The following is a 12,072-nucleotide window of genomic DNA, read 5'->3' on the forward strand; positions in this document are numbered from 1 at the left end:
TAAATCTTGTCAACAGAGTAGATTAAGGATTATCAGATGATGTCCCACCACAAAATAAGGCCATACAAATTGTGCTCCTGTGTCTTTGGTGGGATGCCTTACACAGTTTTCTCGTGTGGATACAGTATCATCTGTTAGGGAATGGATTGCGTTTTGAAGTTTGAAATTGAAAACAATGTAAAGCACCTGGAGTAGTCCATGGACGGCATCATTGAAATCGAATTTAAAATAACAATTCAGTTGAAAGTGCCATTTCACATTTTTCTGCAGTCAAATACTGTTTGTCTACATCTACTTCCTGTTACATGTATGGAGCTGTGAAATTGCCCTCAAGAGAAAAAAAATATAAACCACAGCAGGCTCAAGTCCTGTAACTTAGAATCTTGTATTTAGTACCAGAAAAATGCTTAATCCAGCCAAACATATGAATATGTATCTACAGTTTTCTTTGACATTAAAATGATTGCATATCCTTAGAGCAAAGAATAAAAGAAACTACATTTCTAGATGAAGGCTGAATGGAACTGAGCTGCATGCAAGGAGAGGGAACTTAATGATTGACTTACATACACCAAACAGTGCTAAAGAATGGATATTACAAATGGACTGCCCAACACAACAGCTGAGCTTTTTGCAATCAACTCGCTAAAGGATGTACTTCCTGTTACACACCAAAGGCTAGGAGCATTGGAGTATTGTGAACCAGATCTCTACTGGCATAAATTGTCATAGGCCCAGTGATTTCAGTTTTGCTAAAATGGTTATGCTAGTAAAGAATCAGACTCTACCTGCTTGTCTAATGTTCCATTTTGGAGAAATTAGGTAGAGCCTTCACAAACTGCAGAAATGAGAGCACTTCCTGCATCCACAATTAAAAGCATCCTCTTTGCCTCTTCCCAGTTATAAATAGAACTGGTTTTGAAGAGTTTGAACAGTATGAACATTTTTCATTCACATTTCTTTTCAATAAAAAAAAATAGCCTTTTATTTCCCTCCCCCCCCCCAAATATTCTAGCCCTGTTGATGTTTAGATTTGTTTGGCCTTTATTTCATCATGCTTTCTCAAACAGAAATAAAAGCAACCTATCCTCAACATGGACTTCTGTTTCACTTCTACAAAGTGAAAAGCTTTTTTTCACAAACATTTACCTTTTCTCATCATCACAAAATGATGCATAGCATTTTCCTATGCTTCCCTAGTCAGACAGATCATACACATAATTTCAAAAGGTATTGAATGTTTAGATAGCTAACTAGGCCTAGGCTAATTTAATCATCAGCAATTGATGACTTAATCCAGCAATTTCTAGTGAGGATGTTAATTCTATCAGATATCAGGAGAAAACCCAAATATGTGATGTGATTCTGGCTGAGGTGAAGTTGTCTTCCTTGGTGCCTGGAGGCCTGGAAGTCCCAGATATAAAGCAGTAAGGAAGGGGAATGATGGATTAGACCCTGGATGACATTTCAGATCAACTCTTTGCAAGATTTTTGGGGTTTTTTTTAAAGCTTAACTGCCTTATTTTCTGACCAATTCTAATTGCGAATATTAGTTGTGTTCAAAGAAGAATCTGTTCTATAAACTGTTTTCTTCTAAAAACAGCTTTAGCAATTCTAATTACTTTTTCAAAGCTTACATTTCCTGTTTTGATATCTATTTTTTCATCTTCCTCTTTTAACTATTCTTCACAATTTCATTGCCAGAAGAATCACATTTTTTCCTTACTGTTTCTCTAAGCCAGTGCCTCTCCTGATATGTCTTTATAATTATTGTTTGACCTTTACAATATGGGAAATTTAGCAGGGAGTCAACTGGGAGAGTCTCTCCAGGGAAAACACAACTCCTGTGTCATGGGGAGGTGGGACAACAATCTAAATGAAATTGTACTGAGTGGAAGATGAGTGTGTGCACACAGCACTTGAAGGTGCTGGAGGCAGAAGCATTCTCCATTACCACATCCTTCCTCATCACCTCCCAAACAAACACATCCCCTCTCAAATTCCCAGATTAGCAAGGTTGGGAGTATCAGGAAAATCTCCCTTCTTGTGGAGCTTTTTGTAGGTTTTTTAGGTTCAGCTTAAATTTTCTCACGTTTTCCTTTCTGTTAACAAGTGCATGTTTGGGAAAGATTTCCCTTCAATACACCCAGATCAAATTTCACATTTTCCTTGATATAATTTATTTGTTTCTCTTCCCATGTTTCTATTCCATCAAGTTCCTAGTATCATTGTCTGTCCACTCTGGCCCCATGATCCTACACTCTTAACCCTCCTACCCTTGGAGATTTTATTCAGTGCCTTTATTCAGTTCCTAACCAATTAGAATGGGGGCTAATTCCATTTGCTTCACAACTGTAAAGGAGTTTGTCTAAACTCAAATCCTTGGTCTTTGTCCTTCTTTACAAATCTTAGCATAATTCCAAAGCACGTGCCCAGCAACCTCAGACAAAACCTCTACTTGAGTCATTCAGAAAGCATTGCACCATTTTTGGGAAATTCAGCATTCACAGCTGACTCTTCACTCCTATTGAGAGGGAAGGATTAGGAATGGATATGTGTAAGAAGAGAGATTGACAGGAAGTATTTGTGGGGTTTTTCACACTGGAAGGAGTTACAGGGCATGAAAGCAAAGAGGAACCCAGTATCTAAAAGGAATATGGAAGGAGAGCTCCTTCATGTGCCTCCATGACTGTCCTGGAGAGGAGCAGTTATACTCCAGTGTGAAAGACGGAGGCTGGAGGCAGCAAACCCTTGGAGCCACAGAACATGGAGATATGTGGTGGAGACCTCCACTGGGAACATCTTTCCCTGAAGGACTGTAACCAGGGAGACAGGCCAGCCCATGCTGGGGCTGTGAGGGATCAACCACAGTCCCATCCCAGTACTCTCAGAGGAGAGAAACTGGGAGGTGAAGGGGGGAAATCTGGGTTTGGAAAAGGGGGTGGGATGGAGGTGTTTAGTTTTTGTCTTTGTTTCTGATTACCTAAATCTATTATAATTGATAATAGATTGAGCCACCTTTCCCGAAGTCAAATTTGTTTTGCCCATGGTTGACAATTGGAAGTGATTTCCCTGTCTTTGTCTTAAACAAAGAGATTTTTTCTATCCTATTATTTCCACCTGATCTCTTGAGGAGAGGGCATGGGAGAGCAGCTGGATGGGAACTTGGCCCCTTGGCTTATCCACAGTGTGATCTCATACTTAAAAAGGTTGATTTACATTCCTCCAAAAGCATCAAAGACTCAAACTTTGCAGCAAGTATCATCTCAGGCTATGAAAACAGGGAAAAGAGATTTGAGGGGATGTTAGGGATGAACAAATGGAAGAAGGAGCAATGAGTCCAAGGTCATGGCTTGCCTGGTCCACCTAAGTGAGCTCATCTCCTCTTCCAAACCTTCTGTCAGACAAACAGTGCCTGACCATTCTGCTTTATCTTCAAAAGCCAGTGTGTGTTGCTATTGGCTATAGAACATGGGAAAATAATATTGAATTATTGCTAAAATTGAGATGAGTTGGTTTGGCATAGAGGTTAGAAATGTTCCTTAAAAAAAGAAACAATTCAGAAAATAGAATAACCTTGCTTAATTCTGTTTATTGCAGATCTGAAAGGACAATGTTTGCAATTTTCCTGAACATGTATGTGAGAATGTATATCAAGTTATATCATAGAAGTCATTATTTTGCTACTCAGAGACATTTCAAATATTTCAGATGATATCTGAAATCATGAAATAACAATTTCAGCGACCAGAGGACTCCTCTTGATGGGGTGAAGGTGCAGATGCTTTCCCATGTCACTCAGTGGCATACCTGGAAAGAGATTTCTGTGTTGGTACCCAAAGGTCTCAAGTATTTACATCTGTATGAGCAGGTGTGGGGTTAAGTCCCAGAACACATATTATGCAAGACAAGTGATAGACCAAGACATATTTGTTTCCTAACTCCATAATTAGGCTCCCAGATGAGTGACTGCTGATTGCTTAGCACTTTTTAAAGTCTTAAGGCTGCAACTTCTGCAAAATTAATGAAAGTGGTTTCAGGGGAACTTTCCAGCTTGCACAGAATCTGAAAGATTGTAGTCCTCAAGAATTTTCTTCCTTCTAACCAAAAGCAAAGATCTGGATCCACAGAAAGATAAATGTAAAAATAATTCAGAGAAGCTACAGAATCTTTAAATTTGAAGCATATGGGGCTCAAAAAAATATTGGCAGACAAAATGTAAATGAACATTTTAATGTCTAGATAGCCAGAATATGACTTTAGTCGATGATCTTCTCATTTTGATTTATTTAGTCATAAGTTTTTCATGGTTATTGATCTCAAAAAAGTTTAAATGGGTTGCTTTCCATCTCAGGACAGATAGAACAAAGTAAGAGACCTAAGTTGTTTCAGTTCTTTTTTTTCCTTCTGCCATGTCAAAAAATAAAAACCCCAGCATGTTTTGGTTTTCCATCATTTATTTATTTTTTGACAACTCCTGAAGTTAAGACCAATATTAACACAGGAGCTGCCAGACTGAATCAATCTACCAATCTCTCTAATTCAGTTTTGTCTCCAGGGAAGCCCAATGTTGGAATAAGAAGGTACAAAAAGACCTACAAGCAGGCAGGTAAGGAATAAATTGATTCATTTTAAAATAAATGTTATAGTAAGAAAAATAGCAGTGATATCTAGCCAAAGGTTCATATATTCAGTAGAATTATGCTCTGCCTTATTTTTGTCACCAGTATTCCTGGAAATTAAGAGAAGGAATGTAAACGAGAATGCCCAGTGCAAGTACCTCTGACCTTTGGAAATAATTGGATGTGGATCCAAACCTGGCAGCCCTATCATGTACTAAACTCTCTCAAAATCATCCTATCCATCAGCCAGACAGGGAAAGAGAAACATGGAAGAAAAGGTCACATTAGCAGGAAGCAGCTGGCATGATTCCACAAGGTTCCTATTATTTAGTGGGACCAGTTTCTGCTCTTCAAATTCCAAATTCATGCCAAAATCTGGTGGCACAAACATGCACAGAATTTCACACTTTGATATGTACTGTATCAGGCTGACATTTCAGAAATGATATGCAAGGACTTACATTCACATGACTGTAAATAATAGTGGTCCAGTTCCCCAGAGATGGCACTAAACTTCTACTACATCCTCTGCAAACACTGCTACGAGGCACTGCAGATTGGCTGTGCAGGGTACACACACATAAACCACCTTGATTTAGTTGAAAGGCTGAAGCATTTATTAGAGGAAAGGATTATAATGATGCAGTTTAAACAGTGTTAACTAAATATGAATTGATTGGAGAAAAAAAAAAAAAAAACAACAACAAAAAAACAACTTAGTAAGAGGTTAGCTCTTCCTTCAGCATACAGACAGCAGTGCTTCTACCTTTAAAGAAAAATTCATGCTGTGTTTCCAGAGTTGTTTTTTTTTCCTTGGGTTCTTAAGGAAAAGGGATTTCCCAAATCACTATAGATCACTCCTATAACCCAAAACATTCCTTCTATTTTTGAGCCAGTACATGAAGTATTGAATAATGAGCCACAAATCTTCTGGCAGAAATCCATAGACGGTAGTATGGAGATAGCTCAGTTGACTTTATGCTGTATTATTGGGGGATGCAGACACATGGAGGCCTTGTGGGAAGCCAGAATATCCGTTTCAGGAAGAATCTTGCATGCACAGAGCTAAGCCCTCCTTCAGCCAGTTTGCATTCTGAACTGGCAAGGTGTGAGAGGAGAAAGGGAAAAGTAAATCAGAAAAGCATAAAGAGACAGCAAATCTTCAGAGGGTATGCTGGTATATCCCACTGACTGCATTATTGCCCATCACCAAGGTCATTCATTATGCTGTTTCCAGCAATCCAGTGAGAGGAAAGTCCTGAGTTCAAGGGGGTTATCTCTGTGTGGGGACTCGTTCTGTCCTCACCACAGCTAGTAAGGAATGGTGAGAAACCTCACACATCTAAGTAGATCATATCAGGAAGTATTATCTGAAGCTTGGGATGTTCATTTGAACATCTTTGGTTTCCCAGATGAGTTGTAGCCAAATTCAACTGTCTCAGAGTATTCTTTGCAAAACTCCTTGATTTTGTCTTCCTGATCTGTTATTTTATGGATAGAACCATAGAATTATTTACGTTGGAAAATACCTCTAAGGCCATCAAGTTCAACCATTAGCCCAGCACCACCATGGTCACACTAAACCAAATGCCAATGAACAAAGATCAAAGCATCCAAATACTTAGAAGTCTCTTGGTGTGGATCTCCACGGAACCGTGCTGTTTCACCAGCCACAAAGATCTTCTTCAGAGTTATAACTGCCCCATCACTGCAGACAGAGAAAAAAATACCTCCAAAATAGATCTAGAAATGCAATTTTTCAATAGTAGTGTCCACATCACCTTCCTACAAAGATTTTAACCCAATATCTCTTAGCAAGTAAAGATAGACCCAATAGAATATATTCTGCCATATACCCTTATAAACAACACCAATTCCCCCCCAGAGGAGCTTCTTCTTTAGATGAAGCATCTAGTTTTTGTTTTCTTCAATTAAAAAAATTCTTCTTCTGCACTACTCTCTGGGAGTGGAGTAATGTGTATTATCAATGAGATTTCTCAAGATCAAACTATAGACTTAAGGTTGGGGGTGTTTTTTGGTAGGTTTTTTTTTTTTTTTTTTTTTTTTTTTTTTTTTTTTTTTGTGTGTGTGTGTGTGTCTTGGGGGGGGGGGGGGGGTTTGGTTTTGGTTGGTTTGGTTGTGGTTGGTTTGTTGGTGGGGTGGTTGTGTGGTTGGTTTTTTGTTGTGGTATTTTTCCCTTTCCACAAGTTGACTGGGGACAAATCAGTTGCAAAAATACCGATGTGTCTGAAGATACTTTTTAAGCAGAAAGGAAAATTCATCAGCCACATCGCTTGTTCTGAATCATTCACTCAACTCTACTACTGACAACTTGGAGTTCATCCAGAGGTTCTGTGCTCCATATTGTGTTCAGAAGCAAATATTCTCTAAAGAAATGTTTTTGTACGTTAATGAATTTCTTGCCTTCAGTAAGCAGCTACAGGTCTATAGAAATTACACCAAGTTTAAGATTCTGTTGGTAACAGCTTTAAAGCAACATCATACATTATATTTTCAGATGCAGCAATCTGTCTCATCCTAATTCTGGGACTGCTAAGATCATCTTTACTAAGTCTATAATTCACAGAGCAGCTGCAGTTACCTGTCACACAATGACTGGGCTGAAGCTGCTTAAGCTCGTCCTCCACAGCACTGCCAATGTACCTTAATAACAAACCCTACGTAGAACTGAGAGAAATTGCCAATCCCTTGGTTTAAAACATGTATTCTTCATTGTGAGAAGGTAGTTCTTCAAAACTTCTGCATGAGGAAAAAAGAAAAAAGAAAAAAGAAAAAAAAAAGAAAGAAAAAAAGTTGCTTTGCTATTTGATAAGGGAGAAAGCATACCTTACAAGGTCCAGGTGCAACAAAATAATGAGTCTTAAAGGAATGGGGTCTAAAGGAATGGGGAAAAGCTTTCCCAAAATGAAACATTCCAATGCTGTACAGCAGTCACTTTTCTTTTATGACAGTAAGCATCATGCAAAGATTTCTCTCACATTCCTCTATGTTGGGTGTATGTTGCTTCAGAGAGCAGTTTTGCTCATATTTTAAACCAGTTCTCCATTCCTTGCGTGATTTTCTTGAGAGATGGCTTAATATGAAACATTTCTGAGGTACCCAGATTTTTCAATATTTCAGAATTTTTTCCCCCAAAAAATAGGTGTACTAAACTAAGCCCAAATGCAAAATGATGCTCTTACAAATTTAGACCAATGTTCTGAACTCATGTCTCCAACTCCACCAAGCAGGTGACTTTAGGCTAACCAGAAAATTACTTCTTTGCTCCTCTCAGTGGAGCAACTTCATTTCTGATGTGTTACAGAAGTGTCCCATCCTGTGCTGTAGAAATTAGATATTCACCAGCAAAGAACTGTGGATAAAGCTCAGTTCACCTAATTGTAGTTATCTCATTGAGTCTTCCAGTCATCTGTAGCAGAAAATGCATCTATTAGGGAGGGTCTAAACAGAAATAAAGTGTTTGGCTGTCTAGATGTGCTCCACAGATTGCTCCATCTGGGTGAAATATAGACTGTAAAATACAGGAAACAAAATCCCTATCCTTATTTTCAAAGATGATAATTAATATAAGGAAGGGATTAAAAAATGCTTAGTCTCTTTCAGTTTTAACCATGGAGTTACTTCCCTTTTAGATTGCTTTTTGCTAGTGCTGATTTCTATGATGGATGTATTCTAGCATATATGTACTGTACCATACTTTGGTAGCATTCTCCTTTCCCAAGGAAATCTACACTATGGATTTAAAAAAAAAAAAATACACTTCCTTTTATTACATTAGAAATATTTAATAAACAAAAGCAATTCAAGTATAGATAGATATGTGGATAGAAAGATAGATAGATAGATAGATAGATAGATAGATAGATAGACAGACAAATAGATAAATATATGCATGTCCTCTATACAGCATAGAGTGGCTCATTTACAGCTATATAATGAAATGGCTTTTAAGATTCTGGGTTATTCCCTGAAAGAGAATGAAAAGTATAATTAGGGTTAATTTCTCATAAAAGCTTTCCAGAATATATTTATGTGCAAGAGAATAGATTACTTTCCAAAAAGGAAAATAAGGAAAGGTAAGGCAGCAATGATAGTGGAGACTCATTTTCTTCGAAGACTTTTTTTAGGTCACTGTGAGAGGACAGGACATTACAAAGACAAAAGAAACACTTTTAGATATCTTCAGGGACTCCCAGATGTGTCCTTCCAGCACAGAATGCCTCATTATATTCTTGCAGCACTATGTGCCTGTGTGGAGGGTACCAAGGAATTGACACCATTGCTGGGAACTACTGAACAGCTTCTTGCATCACATCTTGTTCATTTCCCCAGATAAAAGCTCTGGTCTTATTGTCTGTTAATGCCCTGAGTAGTCTGCTAAACACCTGCTACAGAACGTGATTTAATCGTACTGTGTTAATTCTGCAGTGTCAGGGGGGCATTGCAGGTGTTTATTTTAGACGTACCAGAAAGAAGAATTATGACGCAATACAACCAGTGTCTCCAGGGTACTCTTTCAAGCCCTGACATAAGGACCTTCTCAAAATTTCTTAGGTCCTGCTTTCAGTAACATATAGAGGCCACATCCGAACATAAACGAGAGATGGCTTTCCTTACTCTGAGGACATTCTTAATGATTTCAGGCATTATTAAAAATTCCCCGAACAGGAAAGTGTGAAGGCCAGACTGAATGGGGTTCTGAGTCTAGTGAAAGTATCTCTGCCCATGGCAGAGGCTTTGAACTAGATGATCTTGAGGGCTCCTTCTAACCCAAACCATTCTATGATTCCATGATTTTCCAGAGTCTTTCTTATTAAGATAGAATTTTTTATTTATTTCAATTTATTTTGGCTTTCAAACTCTAGTTATTCCTTTATTGATAATGCCCTGAAAACTTTTCTACTGGTACTGTTATGCTTTAAATGAGTATTTAAAATTTTATTCCATCCACAGTCTTTGGATAATATGATGCCCAAGGCATGATACCCTGTGGGCAACAGTATTGACTCTCCTTACTACAGTTTAGAAAAGGAAATATGTGGGAAGTATCATCATAAAGCTGGCAGATTACTCTTCAATTGTTTTTAGCAGAATATCTATTGTATGTAGTTTAATTTGATCCCAAAAATTAGATCCCAACTAAAAACTCCAAGTGCTAATATTACGGATTTTGTAATCATAGCTCAAAGCTGTATAAGTTTTCCAGCTTTATCCTTCTAGGATAAAATCTGGGCTTTGACTGAAGTCAACTCCCTCTGAGTTGTCAGAAAGATGGTGTCAATCCCACAGAAGAGTGCATCTCCTTTGTTCTCCTTCATGAAAAGTATCTCAGCCAAGTAAGTCTTTCACTCCCAGGTGCTTAGAACACATCAGAGGGGAAGCAAGTGAATCATCTAGATCAGCTTATTTGCTGTGCGTATGCAAGCTGAATAATTTGAATAAATTCAATAATATTTTTGATCCTTCCTCAAGACAAAAAACCTCTCACAACTCCTTAGAAAATATTACAATACCACCTCAGTGTCTTCATCAGGAAGAGCCATGATTCATTGTCCTCCTATCAATGTAATTCAGCATCAGTAAAGACACCATGATTTTAACAGGATTCTCAAGTACGATCGCTCAAACATGGGATGTTTCTAATTCATGTGTTCAGGTGCAGGTGTCAAAGTTATTCAGAAGTGTTGAAAGCCCTAAGATGTATGAAGTGGAATTTGTTTAGCTAAATGAGAATATTTATAGAGTTAGGCTTTTATTTCTAAACAAGTCACTCTGGAATGTCTTTGAAGTCAGCAAAGAATTAGTAGAGTTACTGTTACTTTGTGGCATGATTCATCTCACCCTCAGTGGGATAGCTGCATTTGTTAGGATGAATCATGCACTAATCTCTATGGGACTATACTGATCAGGTCACCATTGGCTATAATAAAAGCCCAGGCAAGTGGCAGACACATAATGTTTAGGTCAGATGATCATCTAACTAGCCGGCTTCCATTCTAACCATCCTGGGGCATTATTTGAGTTCCCCTTAATGCTCCACTAGGAACATTCAAGGCCCCTGAGTCCATCAGCTGAGATGGATTACATTGATCCACCGAAATGGGAGGTAATAAAGGTTAGTGGGGCCTGTGTCTTTGACCAGGTGCAGGAAATGTGGAGGACTGTCAAGGCACTCAGCTGACTTTGCTGTGGGTTTTATGGCTGGATAAGCCACCTTCTACCAGATCTCTACATTAATGAAAGAAAAGGTCCTGCACACTGAATTTTGGTAATCATCACAGAGGTCTATGACTTACCCTTCACCTCTGTGAAGCACTCTTTTTTTACTCTCTGCAGAAGCACCATGTTTGTTTCTCAGACTGTCTTTCAATGAGACTCTGTGGTCAGAAGGTGCAATGGTGGGAGCTTAAGTCTATTGATAAAGGTTAGCACCACAGCACCTACTCTGCTGAGAATACACATCAAATGATGCATTGATAGCAATATTTAAATATTTGATTCTGAAAATGTCAAAAGATCAGAAATTTTCTCCTGGGTTTTCTTCTAAAAGAGAATTCCTGAGAAAGAACCTGAAAAACCCTGATCTGAAAAGCATTTCAAGTCACAGTGTGTTCTGACAGAAAAAGTTATTATCAAGCTTTTTTTAACTACTTTTGATGCTAGGATACTTGTATATCTCTTGTCTTAATATGTAAGCTTATTAAATCATTATAAGATAAAATTAATGTTACTGTTAGGGACTACCAGACCTCCCTCAGGTAGGCTGGCAGCATGCAAAGCCAGCTTTATTCTGGCCTATTTATGTAACATTTTGATTTATTTTTGGCTGTGACATTTAAGCAGAACGTGTTTCAAGCAAATCTGTGAGTGTGGACTTACTGCACTTAGAAAGAGCAGGTAGAGAAAAGAAACAGTAAAATTTGTCCCCAGCTAAGTTAATTCAGAAGGGACATCTGCAGTTTCTGAATACTGCACCCATAGAAGTAATCCAGTCTCTGAGTTTAATGATTTCAAGTACTTCTATGGATATCAGACATCTAAGAAAAGACCTCACTAGGAAACAGAACTGCTGGGACAACACATAAGCTCTGCAAAGGAGGAAATACATAATTCTGGAGAAGACTTGGAAGGATCAAAGAAGCTTGATGTCTTTCAGCTTAGAAACAGTGCTTCAGGGTTTGTGAAAAACTGAAGAAAATAATTCTGTATTGGAAACATAATTGGTCATACCACCTAAAAAAACACCCTCAAAATATAAGGATTTTCAGAGGATCCTATTCATGCCTGGGCCAGGATAAGGTTAAGAGTTCATTTTCCTCATTCTTCCATACATGATGCATATCTACATGGCAAACTGATATAATGAGCTCACATCAAGAGTGAGAGATTGAGCTCTGAGCCAGTGCACCAGGGCAGAATGAGCAACAAT

Source organism: Hirundo rustica, chromosome 1 (genome assembly GCF_015227805.2).
Source record: "Hirundo rustica isolate bHirRus1 chromosome 1, bHirRus1.pri.v3, whole genome shotgun sequence".
Taxonomy (NCBI): Eukaryota; Metazoa; Chordata; class Aves; order Passeriformes; family Hirundinidae; genus Hirundo; species Hirundo rustica.